This window comes from Eretmochelys imbricata, chromosome 21 (assembly GCF_965152235.1).
Source record: "Eretmochelys imbricata isolate rEreImb1 chromosome 21, rEreImb1.hap1, whole genome shotgun sequence".
NCBI classification, from domain to species: Eukaryota; Metazoa; Chordata; order Testudines; family Cheloniidae; genus Eretmochelys; species Eretmochelys imbricata.
In genome coordinates, this window is record NC_135592.1 from 2,330,666 (window position 1) to 2,344,450 (window position 13,785).

At 46.6% G+C, this 13,785-nt stretch overlaps 1 protein-coding gene across 3 annotated transcripts in view; it reads left to right on the forward strand.

Moving 5' to 3' along the window:
* Positions 1 to 581: 581 nt before the first annotated feature.
* RHOC (ras homolog family member C) overlaps positions 582 to 13,785 on the forward strand; it is a 33,926-nt gene continuing 20,722 nt past the window's right edge. For 2 of the 3 annotated variants that reach the window (XM_077839179.1, XM_077839182.1), the window contains exon 1: positions 582 to 711. The gene's annotated coding sequence lies outside the window, so the exon portion shown is untranslated. Of the gene's footprint in view, positions 712 to 2,728; positions 2,750 to 13,785 lie in introns of those variants that run through there. The other variant, XM_077839181.1, reaches the window with a different exon arrangement.

The following is a 13,785-nucleotide window of genomic DNA, read 5'->3' on the forward strand; positions in this document are numbered from 1 at the left end:
TGCCATCCCCCCAATCACCCTGTGCCATCCCCCACCTCCATACGCCCCGAGCCATCCCCCCTCCCCCTGCCATCCCCCCATACGCCCTGTGCCATCCCCCACCTCCATATGCCCCGAGCCATCCCCCCTCCCCCTGCCATCCCCCCTCCCCCATACGCCCCGAGCCATCCCCCCTCCCTGTGCCATCCCCCACCTCCATATGCCCCGTGCCTTCCCCCCTCCCCCATACACCCTGTGCCATCCCCCACCTCCATATGCCCCGTGCCTTCCCCCCTCCCCCATACGCCCTGTGCCATCCCCCACCTCCATATGCCCCGTGCCTTCCCCCCTCCCCCATACGCCCTGTGCCATCCCCCACCTCCATATGCCCCGTGCCATCCCCCCTCCCTCTGCAATCCCCCCAATCACCCTGTGCCATCCCCCACCTCCATACGCCCCGAGCCATCCCCCCTCCCCCTGCCATCCCCCCATACGCCCTGTGCCATCCCCCACCTCCATATGCCCCGAGCCATCCCCCCTCCCTGTGCCATCCCCCTCCCCGTGCCAGCCCCCGCCCCATACGCCCCGCCCCCGGGGCGGTGGCGGCCGCAGCAGGCCCGGCGGGGTGGGCGGCCCGGCGCTGTCAGTCCCGCGCGGCCCCGCCCTGCCCGGCTCAGTCCCGCTCGCCGCGGAGCCCGAGCAGCCCGAGCCAGCGACAGCCCCGCGGCCGAGGTACCGGGCGGCCCGGGGGGAGATATGGGTAGAGGCGGGTGGGGGGTCTGCGGTGGGGGGGTCAGAGGAGGTCTATGGGGTCAGGGGGGTATGTGGGTAGAGGCTGGTGGGGTCAGAGGGGGTCAGAGGAGGTCTATGGGGTCAGGGGGGTATGTGGGTAGAGGCTGGTGGGGTCAGAGGGGGTCTATGGGGTCTGGGGTCAGGGGGTATGTGGGTAGAGGCTGGTGGGGTCAGAGGGGGTCTATGGGGTCTGGGGTCAGGGGGGTATGTGGGTAGAGGCTGGTGGGGTCAGAGGGGGTCTATGGGGTCTGGGGTCAGGGGGTATGTGGGTAGAGGCTGGTGGGGTCAGAGGGGGTCTATGGGGTCTGGGGTCAGGGGAGTATGTGGGTAGAGGCTGGTGGGGTCAGAGGGGGGTCTATGGGGTCTGGGGTCAGGGGGGTATGTGGGTAGAGGCTGGTGGGGTCAGAGGGGGTCTATGGGGTCTGGGGTCAGGGGGGTATGTGGGTAGAGGCTGGTGGGGTCAGAGGGGGTCTATGGGGTCTGGGGTCAGGGGGTATGTGGGTAGAGGCTGGTGGGGTCAGAGGGGGTCTATGGGGTCTGGGGTCAGGGGGTATGTGGGTAGAGGCTGGTGGGGTCAGAGGGGGTCTATGGGGTCTGGGGTCAGGGGGGTACGTGGGTAGAGGCTGGTGGGGTCAGAGGGGGTCTATGGGGTCTGGGGTCAGGGGGGTACGTGGGTAGAGGCTGGTGGGGTCAGAGGGGGTCTATGGGGTCTGGGGTCAGGGGGGTATGTGGGTAGAGGCTGGTGGGGTCAGAGGGGGTCTATGGGGTCTGGGGTCAGGGGGGTATGTGGGTAGAGGCTGGTGGGGGGAGCACTCAGGGTGGGGGCTGTGTGTGAGGCGGTGTTATGATGGGCATTGGGGGTGAGGAGGTTGTGGGGACGTGTGTGGGTTGGGGGCTAAGAGGGGACATAGTGGGGAGTTGGGGCATGACTTGGTTATGGGAGCTTCAGGGGTGAGATGGGGCCCTAGGAAGTTGGGAGTGGCAGGGCTGTTCTGGGGGGTGTGGGGGTCAGTGGGGTTGGCGTAGGGGTGAACAGGGGTGGGTGGGGGTAGTTGGGTGGCTGTAGTGGGTGTGCAGTGGGGTTCTAGCAGTGAGGTGTGGGGGAAAAGCCTTCTCTCCCCTATCCTGTTCTGGAGGGAGGGGTTCATTTACCCCTTTGTGTCCCCTTCTCTTGGGGGTCATCCCCCCGCCCTGCCCTGCCGAACGGGATAAAGCCCTGCTTGGGTTGAGCTTTGTCTCAGCCCAGCAGCTGGTGTAGGGAGGGCGGTTAGGAAACACTTCCCTGGCTGGTTCGTCCCTTCCTTTGGGGGTGTGCTGAGTAACTGGGGATGGGTGGGGGCCTGGGCTACACTGAGAGACTTGTGGGTGGGGGGAGAACAGCCAGCTGAGCTGAGCAAACATCTCGGCTAGCCTTTCCGTGACCGTCTCTTGCATATGTACACCCACTTCCCCTGAGGAGCTGCGTGCAGAGGCCACTACTGTCTGAGTGTAGCAAGAGTGTGACTTGTTAATCAGCGTAGGAGTGCTCGCTGCTTGGTCTCCTGTGTCACTGTCAACTGGAGAACACCTACAGCTGGTGCTAGAAGAAGTTTGTTTGAACCAAGCTGACTGAAATGGTGGTGGTTCCCCCATGCCCCCACTATTTGACTTGCTGTGTGTGTGTGCGTGCTCCTCTGGTCATTTTCCTGTTAAAGGAGCAGTGTCCCAGTGCTAACAAACTGCATTTCCATATTTTCTGAACAGCAACTCTGCGTTCTAAAAAGTGCTTCTTGCTTACTACTGAGGTGGTTTTTAAACACTGATGTTAGGGGGGTGGGAAGGAGGAATAGCTTTGTAGTGTCTTAGGAGTAAGTAAGCATTCCAAAACCATGACTGAGCGGTTCTCTCCAGCACTAACAGTCTGGCAGCCAAGTCTTTTCAGCAGCAGCCAAGCCCCCTGAATCCAGCCTCAGCCGCCAGACAACCCGAGCATAAAACAGTAAGTTGTGGAGTCAGTTTATAGTGGGCAGTCTGTGACTGGAGGACATGTTGTGTGCTGAGACCTCAAGCTGATTGAAACTAACTGGGTCATGGATAAAGGAAAAAGTCACGTTTTAAGCAAATTGTGAAAAGGATTTAAAATTGTGTTATAACATAGACAAGAGACTATTTAAGTGCTTTAGTTGTGCATTCCTATTTATATTCCACTTTCAGTCACACTTTACTTTGATTGTACCAAGTGTCTTCTGGCCTCCAAACAGCTGTAATTTATGGTCTGTTTTCCTTCCTTAGCTACGGGTGAGAGTGTAGGGGCCTTAAACTGGAATCATGTGCCTAGTAGAAGATATTTGCTTAGAGAGGTTGTATCTAAATGGAAAATGCACAGAGTTACGTGACCCACACCCAGCAGGTTATCAGAAGCTTGTGTAAACAAAATGAAAAGGAGTACTTGTGGCACCTTAGAGACTAGCCAATTTATTTGAGCAAAAGCTCACGAAAGCTTATGCTCAAATAAATTGGTTAGTCTCTAAGTTGCCACAAGTACTCCTTTTCTTTTTGGGAATACAGACTAACAGGGCTGTTACTCTGAAACCTGTAAACAAAATATACATTGTAATCTTCTGTTTGTGAGGATTAGAGGTAAGGAATGTAAGGAATGTATTATACAAATATTGACTGGCTCCAGGGCAATAACAGCACAAAACTACACCAGGTAGGAACAGTTCCTGAGACTGGTTTTTTGTTAAAAGAAAAGGAGTACTTGGTTAGTCTCTAAGGTGCCACAAGTACTCCTTTTCTTTTTGCGAATACAGACTAACACGGCTGTTACTCTGAAACCTGGTTTTTTGTTGGAAGCGAATAACATGTCCCTTATTCCTGAAGATAAATGTTGACAGAATCCCTTGTATTAATAAATGTGTAATAAGAGACCTATGCTGCCTTAGAATGAAGATAGACTAGATAGCTTAATTGAGGGGGGTGGGGGAGACGTGTCTCTACATTCTAAAGTGTGGTGGGTTGTAAGAATTTTTTATGTAAGATGCACTTCCTCTCCTTGAAAACTGAGATAGGTGCCAATGAAATCAGATGGCTTTGGATGTTGAGCCTTTGTTTCCCTATTTTGAAAAGAAATTTTGTGGAACAGTAAACTTCCAAAAGTAGAGCCACAGTCATCTGAATTCAGAGGTGATTTGCAACAATAACTTCCTAAGGAAATCTTGTGGCATTTCTCAGAACATGGAATAATCCTCACGTCCTGCCCAGCATCCCTCCCAACACACGGTTATAAACAAATCCTTGTGTGAATGCCAAGTGTAAAATGGCAGCCTCTTTAGCCAGCAGGAATCTGATGCACTACTGTGCAAAGCGCGGGGGATACACAAAGCAGGAAAGGTGGTATATAAAGCCAAATTCTGTGCTTTCTAAAGGGGTCATGTATCAGATGAAATCAGGCTCGGCAGGCAACTGATTCCTAGATGCTGCTGAGCATTAATTTTTTTACGAAGCGCTCTCAGTCTGCCGTTTGTATAATGAAGAGTCTTGTAATTGACAAGCCTCTTATTAAATAAATCCATACAATAGGTGAAATACTCTGAGGTTATTGCCTATGGGGAAAGGCTACCATCTGCACTCATTCCTTTCTTGGATGAGGGGACAAAAGTAATGCAGACTCCAGATGGAGTCAAAAAATGGAAGAAAGAAGGCTGTCTTTAGCACCTAGCAGTACTAAAGGAGTGTTCCTTACTGTGTGCTCTTTGGTTGCCCTATGCTCCTTTAGCTCTAAGTTCTATTAAAATAAGTTCCTGTCTGAGGATCTATTAAACTCCAGTCAGAGGATCTAGAACTTCAGTTTGAGTTCTTTTAAAATAAGATCCTGAACTCAAAGCAGCCTGACTGGTTTAGCAACTATAAAAAAGTTAGCTTTTGCACTTTAGTGTTGTGACATATAAAATATCAAAGTTCAGAGCTACGATTCTGAAGAAAGTGTTGAGCTCAGTATTAGGTAAAGGATATGTTTAATGCATATGTTATTTATTAATACCTATTGCCACATGCCTGTTCATTACTGAGCTGAGACTTTATGAATGGGCCAAGCCCATTAGACATTCTCCCATACATATAATCTTGAAACATTTTTAAGAGGGACTTTGGGTTAAAATTATATTATAAATTTGTTTGTTTGCATGGTGTTTTGACTATCTAAAGAACTTCATATGTACCATTATTACAAAACAAATAAACAACAAGAGCGCCCTGAGGCCCCAATGTTGATTAGTAAAAAGAAAAGGAGTACTTGTGGCACCGTAGAGACTAACCAATTTATTTGAGCATAAGCTTTTTTGGGTGAATACCCACTTCCTCAAATGCATGTGGTGGAAATTTCCAGAGGCAGGTATAAATATGCAAGCAAGAATCAGGCTAGGGATAACAAGGTTAGTTCAATCAGGGAGGCTGAGGCCCTCTTCTAGCAGTTGAGGTGTGAACACCAAGGGAGAAGGAAACTGCTTTTGTCCTTGGCGAGCCATTCACAGTCCGTGTTTAATCCTGAGCTGATGGGGTCAAATTTGCAAATGAACTGAAGCTCAGCAGTTTCTCATTGAAGTCTGGTCCTGAAGGTTTTTTTGCTGCAGGATGGCCACCTTTACATCTGCTATTGTGTGTCCAGCGAGATTGAAGTGTTCCCCTACAGGTTTTTGTATATTGCCATTCCTTGCATAATGACTTAGCCACTCCCAGTCTCTATTCAAGACTAAGTTAATTGTATCCAATTTGCAAATCAATTCCAATTCAGCAGTCTCTCGCTGGAGTCTGGATATGAAGTTTTTCTGTTGTAATATCGCAACTTTCATGTCTGTAATCGCGTGACCAGAGAGATTGAAGTGTTCTCCAACTGGTTTATGAATGTTATAATTCTTGACATCTGATTTGTGTCCATTTATTCTTTTACGTAGAGACTGTCCAGTTTGGCCAATGTACATGGCAGAGGGGCATTGCTGGCACATGATGGCATATATCACATTGGTAGATGTGCAGGTGAATGAGCCTCTGATAGTGTGACTGATGTTATTAGGCCCTGTGATGGTGTCCCCTGAATAGATATGTGGGCACAGTTGGCAACGGGCTTTGTTGCAAGGATAGGTTCCTGGGTTAGTGGTTCTGTTGTGTGGTATGTGGTTGCTGGTGAGTATTCGCTTCGGGTTGGCGGGCTGTCTGTAGGCAAGGACTGGCAGATGTAAAGGTGGCCATCCTGCAGCAAAAAAAACCTCAACGAGAAACTGGATGAAGTGAGCTGTAGCTCACAAAAGCTCATGCTCAAATAAATTGGTTAGTCTCTAAGGTGCCACAAGTACTCCTTTTCTTTTTGCTGAGCTTCAGTTCATTTGCAAATTTGACCCCATCAGCTCAGGATTAAACACGGACTGTGAATGGCTCGCCAAGGACAAAAGCAGTTTCCTCCTCCCTTGGTGTTCACACCTCAACTGCTAGAAGAGGGCCTCAGCTTTCCTGATTGAACTAACCTTGTTATCCCTAGCCTGATTCTTGCTTGCATATTTATACCTGCCTCTGGAAATTTTCAGCACATGCATTTGACAAAGCTTATGCTCAAATAAATTGGTTCGTCTCTAAGGTGCCACAAGTATTCCTTTTCTTTTTGCGAACACAGACTAACACGGCTGTTACTCTGAAACCTGTTGATTAGTAAAACACTGTGCTCAGATTTGATGAACTAAGGAATGAAATGATGGTTCCAACTCTTTCTGCCTTCTTTCATCTCACTGCAGTGAGAAGTGGGCTATCTGGTCCCACAGCACGCAGGCATACAGGCTTCAAGCACTGTTAGAACTGAAAGAATCTTTAAAATCCAAAGTACCTCTCACCATTTATGCTGTTTGCTTTTTCATTTTTCTGAGTTTTGACAATGAAAACAAGGGTGTCAATTTCACTTCCGTTTATGGTTGGTTTCTAGACAGTTTCGCTTTCTCCTTTTCATGCACCATGCTGCAAACATTGCAAAGGGAATGTTTAAATTCAAGCTGTCTTTAATGACACTTAAATATGTAATTAAACTATTTCTAGTACAAGGATTTGTAAGATCTTTAAATTTAAATGTAAATTTTGAGGTTAACCTCCTTTAAGATACAGTCCTTAGTTTATTCTGATGAAATCCTGTAAGTGGCCATGGGGAGTATGGAGGAGCAGCAAAGAGTTCACAGGTCATAAGGAAAAAGTAACTGCCTCTATCTGACACCCAACAACCCCCCACCGAAAATACTCTAAACTGTTATGATTTAAAGGAATACAAACAAGTGCTTCTGGGGAAGGTTGTGGGAGCAGTGTAAGTTTATGTGGGAGTTGGATTGCTCATTTGTGAGGTTCATGCTTGTAGTCACAGGTCTAATTGTATTAATTGTGAGTAAAGATTATTTGCATGAATAAGGGCTGTAGGCTTGGGCCCTTTGCTTTATGTATGGTAGTACACAGAATGTGCTGCCTACAAACTGTATGTACGTGAAATTGTGGTCCCTTGCTTTGCCAAAACATGCCACTTTGATCAGATCTCTGAAAGCTGGGATCATTCCAGAAATTGTGAAGGCAAAAATAGTCTCTGGTTTCCAGCATGTGTCACTAGAAGGTGCTGCCTTTTCTTTTTGGAGACAGTTTCAGAACTTTTTCCACAGATTCTTTTTCAGAATTTTCATACCTGAGGCATTAGATAGAGTACAGTGTACAGTACGATATCCTGGCTCTTCCAGTGTAGATAGCTCAGTGAACATAGTTTCTCCCGATGGGGTGCTTTTTAAGCTTGATTGTGGAAATTTGGTGTTCTTTTGACAGTCCTAACTGTGTCAGAAAGATGGATTCATTGCTAGGACCATTCTGCTTCCTCTTTGTTGAGGGTTTTATTTCATCTTGTGAAACAAGCAATTCTAAGGGATAATTTCTTTGAGCCTGTTCCTGTGTGTTTGTGTGTGTACCTTTGCTTTTGCCATTCTGTCTGACCAAATACTTTGAATCCCCTCCAAGCTGAGTTGTCTTGTCTCATTCTTGATGTTTTCTGTCATTCCTATGAAGCACGTGCTTTCAGGTTGCAATGATGTGGTGTGTGTTTGTTTCTAATATTTCAGAGGAGTGGTCAGTTTTGACTGGGGACCCTGAGAAGAAGAGTTTCTTCATTTAAATTTCTTGGTGGGTTTCTCAAACAGCTCTTGCTTTTTTCCACTTATCTGTTTCCGGTTCCGAGGTTTACAGTTCAGGTATTGATTTTGTGGCTGGCCTGTTGCAAATGCATGTTAATCCAGTTATGAATTAATCTCACCCCTAGTAGTGCCTGTCCCCTGTACTGGGGGGCTATCTTTATGTGCACTCAGATTGTGTGCTTTTGGGGTATGTGGCATCGATCCTTTGTGCACGCACAGCTATGCTTGGATGTGGAGTCAGTTTGCCATTGGCTGTGCTGGTGAAAGGCATTTCCTTGTGCACCCTTCTTGTGTTTGGTTCTGTTTTCCACCAATGTTTAAATGCTATGATCTCACTTAGTCCATGTCTGAATGACAAGTTGCATTGGTTTAAAGGGGGGGAGGGCGCTTGGGTTTTTTAAAACTATTTAGTTAAAGCCCTGGGTAGATACCCTTACACTTTTTAAAACAGGCTTATATTGACTTGACTTAATTTGGTAATGAATTAACTTAAACTGCTCAAAACAAGCTAAGTAAATTGACTTAACCTAGTGCAATGTATAATGCAGTCAAGGCCTAAAGTGGTTTATGCTTTAATCTGTACAACGTTTTTCCCTTTTGTTTCTGCATAGCCGTGGCTAGAGGGGGGACAGGTGAAAATGTTCTCTGTGGGGTAATCAGCAGTGCTGAGAGCCTCACCAGAGAGTCTTCGCTAGACTTTCACAGGAAATCTGATGCTCGCTACCACTGGTGCAGCTCTGTCCGTGGCAATGGTGAAAGTATAGTGTAGACGTAGACAGGCCAACAGCATTTTGAGCACCCTGCTGAGAGTGGACGGTGCAGAGAAGACACCATTGAATGCCAGTGCACTGGCCTGCTAGCACTCCCCCGAGGGGTGGTGGAACTGGGGAAGTTTTTTAAGTCCAGCGTAGACAAGGCCAAAGGTTCTGATACCTTGCGACCGAAGGGGTGGAAAAGGATACGCTGCTTTCCGTCCCTTGTGGAACAAGGGACAGCTGCTCCCTTCAAGTCCTCTTTTCCTCCTCTACCCGGGTGTAGGACAGCGTAGACATTCCTTTTTAATGTATTTGATTGTGGGGTGGAAAACCCCTGCAGTGCTGCTGCTTGGATAGTGGTGCCTTGACAGTTTACAGATGCTAATAGATCTATGCCACTGCCATGGAAGCTAGACCCAGGAGACGATTGTTTAGCCGCATATAGACTTGTTAATTGCTGTGTAGGCTCCTGTGTTATACTGAAGGATGCAGATGTTTCAGCATTCGCTCGACTTTTGCCACCTTTTGTATCAAACAAACTACCCCATCTCTCTGTCCCTCATTGACCCCCAAACTGATCTCTGTGAAATGGCTCTGGAGACATGTTTCACTTTGATTTAAAAAAAATGGTGGTGTTGAAGCACTTGTTCTTTTCTTAATCAATATCCAGGATGTAGAGAACTTCTAAACGTGGAACTCTTTTTTAATAACCCCTGAAGAAGCCCATGATGGAGCACTCCATAGCCTCCGTGCAAAACTGCCATGGAAACTCAGTCCAAAATGTACTTGCCTGTCTTTTATGAAGGTGATTGCTAAGGAGACACTGGGGATCTTTACTTACTTGGGTATATAGAATTTTGCAAGGCTGTTTTCAGAGTGTGGAACCAGGTGCCTGAAGAAACAAGACAGGTTTGTATCCACCCAGGGAGTTTCTGATGCTCGTATGAGCCTTGTATCGAAGGCCTGATTTAAAAACATAGCTGCACCAGTTTAACTAAAGATGTGATGGTTGAAGTGCTACAGCCTTGTGTGTAGAAACTCATAAAACAGCTTTAAACTGATAAGTGCACCCAGGCAGGGGTAGATTGGTTTTAAATCAACGGAAGTTGAACTGAAGCAGCTTTCTCTGTGTATGCAAGTGTTGGTTCATGTTGCCAGCTGCGGACGTAAAAGAGACAGTCACGCAGCAATTCAGAATCATGTAGATTAAAAAAAAAAATCTGCTGAAATCCAGACTAGTCCAATTGGCATAAAAGGAAATGAAATCTGATACCTTGCCCTTCCACTGGTGCAGCATAAGTGAACAAAAATAACGAGGAGTCTTTGTGGCACCTTAGAGACTAACAAATTTATTTGGGCATAAGCTTTCGTGGGTTAGGACCCACTTCATCAGAACAGTCTTCTGAAATTGCAGGGGGCATACTGCATGACGCAAGGGCTCTTTTGGATAACCCTTCCACAATGACTTTTAGATTGCTTTCAGTATAGCCAGGAGTCTCTAGAACTGACTGCAACTCTTATGAGATAGGACTCCTCCATGCATGGAGGCGTTCCTCATTAACTCCATGAGTAGACGTTGTTTTGGAATAAGATGAACAGGACTAATGCACTCTTATTCCAGAGTAAGTTGTCACACATGGAGTTAATCGGGAACAACTTCATGTGTAGACAAGCCCATAGGTTCTCTCTCCACGAAAGCCTGTTTAGCTATGTAAATTTCTGGCCCAAGACATTATTTTAGCCAGGGCTTCTAATCTCCAGGAGTTTATCTAGGTAAACATTTTGAGGCCTGATTACAGATGGAAAAGCATCAAAGTTTTCATGCTTAACCTGTGCAACCATTGCAGAAATATAGAAGGAGTACTTGTGGCACCTTAGAGACTAACCAATTTATTTGAGCATAAACTTTTGTGAGCTACAGCTCAAGTACTCCTTTTCTTTTTGCAAATACAGACTAACACGGCTGTTACTCTGAAACCTGCAGAAATATAGGGATTCAGACACCTCTGCTCCTGGAATCGTGTGTTGGGAAGAGGGGATTGTAACCTCAGCTGTTGATGTATCTTCTTTGCTCCTTTCCATCAGCCTTTATTGCAAGGGATCTTTGCAATGAAACAAGCTCTTTACCAGCTCAGGAGTCTGGTTGCCCTTGGAATCAGCAATCTGTGGCCACATAATTATTTCAGACAAAAGTAGCATGTCCTGTTAGTGGTCACTGTATATGGTGAGCTGTGCTGAGACCAGAAAGGTTTCCATCAGGGAATGTGGCTGGTGTCGTGGAGGCAAAGACAAGTGAATTATGACGTTAGCTGGCGCTCCATAACACCAGTTTGCCTATCACCTCTTCCCCCAGTGCTTCAGGAATGACCCTATGCGGAACCATGTGGACTAGCTAGTACAGGCCTTACCCCTCTGGCAGCTGGGACCACGGAGATTTTAAAATAGTAAATATCCTTGATTGAAGTGGTTTGGAATTGGCTGCCACAGCAAATGGTGATTTGGGGATGGCAGCTGGAGGTTTTGTCTCCCTTGTGTAATCATCTGTCTCTGGTTTTCAGATCGCCTCTTTGTGAATAGTTCAGTTGCCATGCGCCATACAGTAGCGTTGGGTTGAGCCTGCTGCCCTAGAACAGTTGTTCCCTCTCCTTTCCTAGCATCCCTTGTCTCCATGAGGGACAGGACAGCTAAAAGGAGCTGGTTTCTTTCTCTTTTTTGCGGGGGGAGGAAGGGATAGAGTTACTGACCAAAATTACCTGAAGGGAACAATAAAAGTAGCACCTCGTCTGGCATATAAATTTTGCCTGGTCTTGTTCCTTCAATCCACTGACAAGAACAAGGTTTTTATTGCTGTTAGCCCTACAGAGCTGCCCCAGTTGTAGCAGAATAAACTAAACTGTTGTTCAGCCTCTTACATAACTACCATCAAAAGCCTGACTCCAGGCTCCTCCTCCTTGGAGACAACAAACACACAAACCAGGAGAAACAATAGCTTGGTTTTCAGAGACTGGGTTGATGTTGCCAGCAGCCTCATCCGCGTACCTGAGCAAAGAATGCTTCTGTAGGATTGGGGCATACAGAGCAGTATCTCGCTGCCTCAGTCAGTGACCACCCGTTAGAAGAAAGTGAAATGCTCATCCCGAAATAATGCACCTTGTCCCCTTGTGCAGTGCTGAGACAGCGCTGCTTAGGATTTCTGTAGCAGCTGTGTCCCCATATGTCTCAAACCACGTTCCAGCGGTAGGTCACCACTAGGTACAAGCAAGGGTTTTCCCCTTCCTGAATCAGACATTTGGCTTTTGCCTGGACTGTTGCTTCTGCCGTCTCTCTAGCTTAGTCAGTGACTTTGATATAAGCAGTTTAATCCTGTGTTTTGGGGCGTTTATTCTGTACTAATCACTGTGGTATTGACTTCAGATTTTTCTGTTGCCGGATTTGCTGGGCTTCCATCTGTTCTTGCAGTTTTCTTGCCAAAAGTAGTAGATTTGGACCCTCTCAACTTGCACCAGTCCCTGCTTTTCTGGACTGTTTGCAATGGCCAATAGCTCTTCAGTGCTGCCCGTTCAAGTGGAAAGGATGTTGGGACATGTCAGTCCAGTGTGTGTGCTGGCTCTTTGGCACAGATGTGCTTAGGAGGCATCCTTGAAACTAACATGACAGATCTATAGTGGGGAAACTCATCCAGACTCTGGTAACTTCTTTCTTGAAACAGTGAAGAAAAATGTGTGAATTTAGTTTTTTAAATTTAAAAATCCTCCCTAAAGCTCAGTGGTGTTATCCAGCCCGGCTAGATAGTGAAACGGGGAAGTAAATTGGTCCGGGATCCATTAGAGATCCATGCTCATCTCCTGGAGAAAAGTCAGCTCCTTGCATTCCAGAAGCTACTGTAGGGAGTGTTCTAGTCACTGCCCGGTCAGTTTAGTGCTCAGCGCACTAAGTGGCTAGACCACCATATCATGACTGTGAATCAGCTACCTGAGTGGTGTATACTGGGAACTTTCTGAGACACGAGAAAGGCTTCCACAATGACCAAGGTGGAGATGATGGGGAAAGTGGATCAAGCTCTTACAGGTGAAATGCAAACAAAGGCCATTTCAACTCAAGGAATCATCAAAGCGTTCAGACAGCCTGTTCCATCTTTTGCCAGTCTGTCAGCAGTGTCATTTCAGAAACAGTTTCTTGGGTTGCTTTACTTTGTGTTATTTCCCTCCCCTCTTCTTGAGTGTCTGTCCACTGGGCTTGAGTAAAGCTGGTTATGCTGCTCACAGAACTAACTGAAATGGTATTGAGGCTTGCACGGTGCATATGTCTTTACTGCACCAAAATAGGTGTGTTTGGTTTTGGTTTTACAATGCGCTTCAGCGATCTCACTGCAAACTTCTAGTGGAGACCAGGCGTTCTTTATTATGAGGTAACTAGATGAAGGCAGCCATGGGCGGGGACATAATGTTCATCTTGTGTAGCTAGCTACCTCACAGTAAAAACTACAATGTCTGATGGCCACTAGGATTTTACAGTGGGATAGCCGAACACGTGTTAGTTATCCCATGGTAAAAATTCATCTCTTTTTTGGCAGTGAAGACTAAGGCAGTAACTTTCTCTGCAGTATTGTTAATTGCTTTGAAAGTTACAAGCTAGCTAACCTTTCTTACATGAGGAACAAGTACCCGTGGCTATATTTCCCATCTGTATGTAATAGCATTTGGGTCAGATGGTAACTAGCACTGATTCAGGATATTGCCCCTGCTTGGTGTCTGTGCTATTTTCTTTAATAGTGCAACTTATTCTTGATGAGAACCTCCCTATCCTGATCACGTATTCGTATACTTGGATTTAAGTTCTATCTCCATAACTATCATGAGTGTAGGATTGTCTTGAACCTGCTCCCACAGTGGCAACTGGATGAAAGATGTATTCTTTTACCAAAGAAATTCCCCATTTCCTATGTGGTAGGAATTTCAATCCTGAGTCATTAAACCCAAGGAGGACTTATAATAGCTATGATAGAATTGTTGCTATTTTTTGCAGTGATTAATTCAGTTTGTTGTAGCTGCTTGGAGCACAATCCCTCAGAACAGACATTA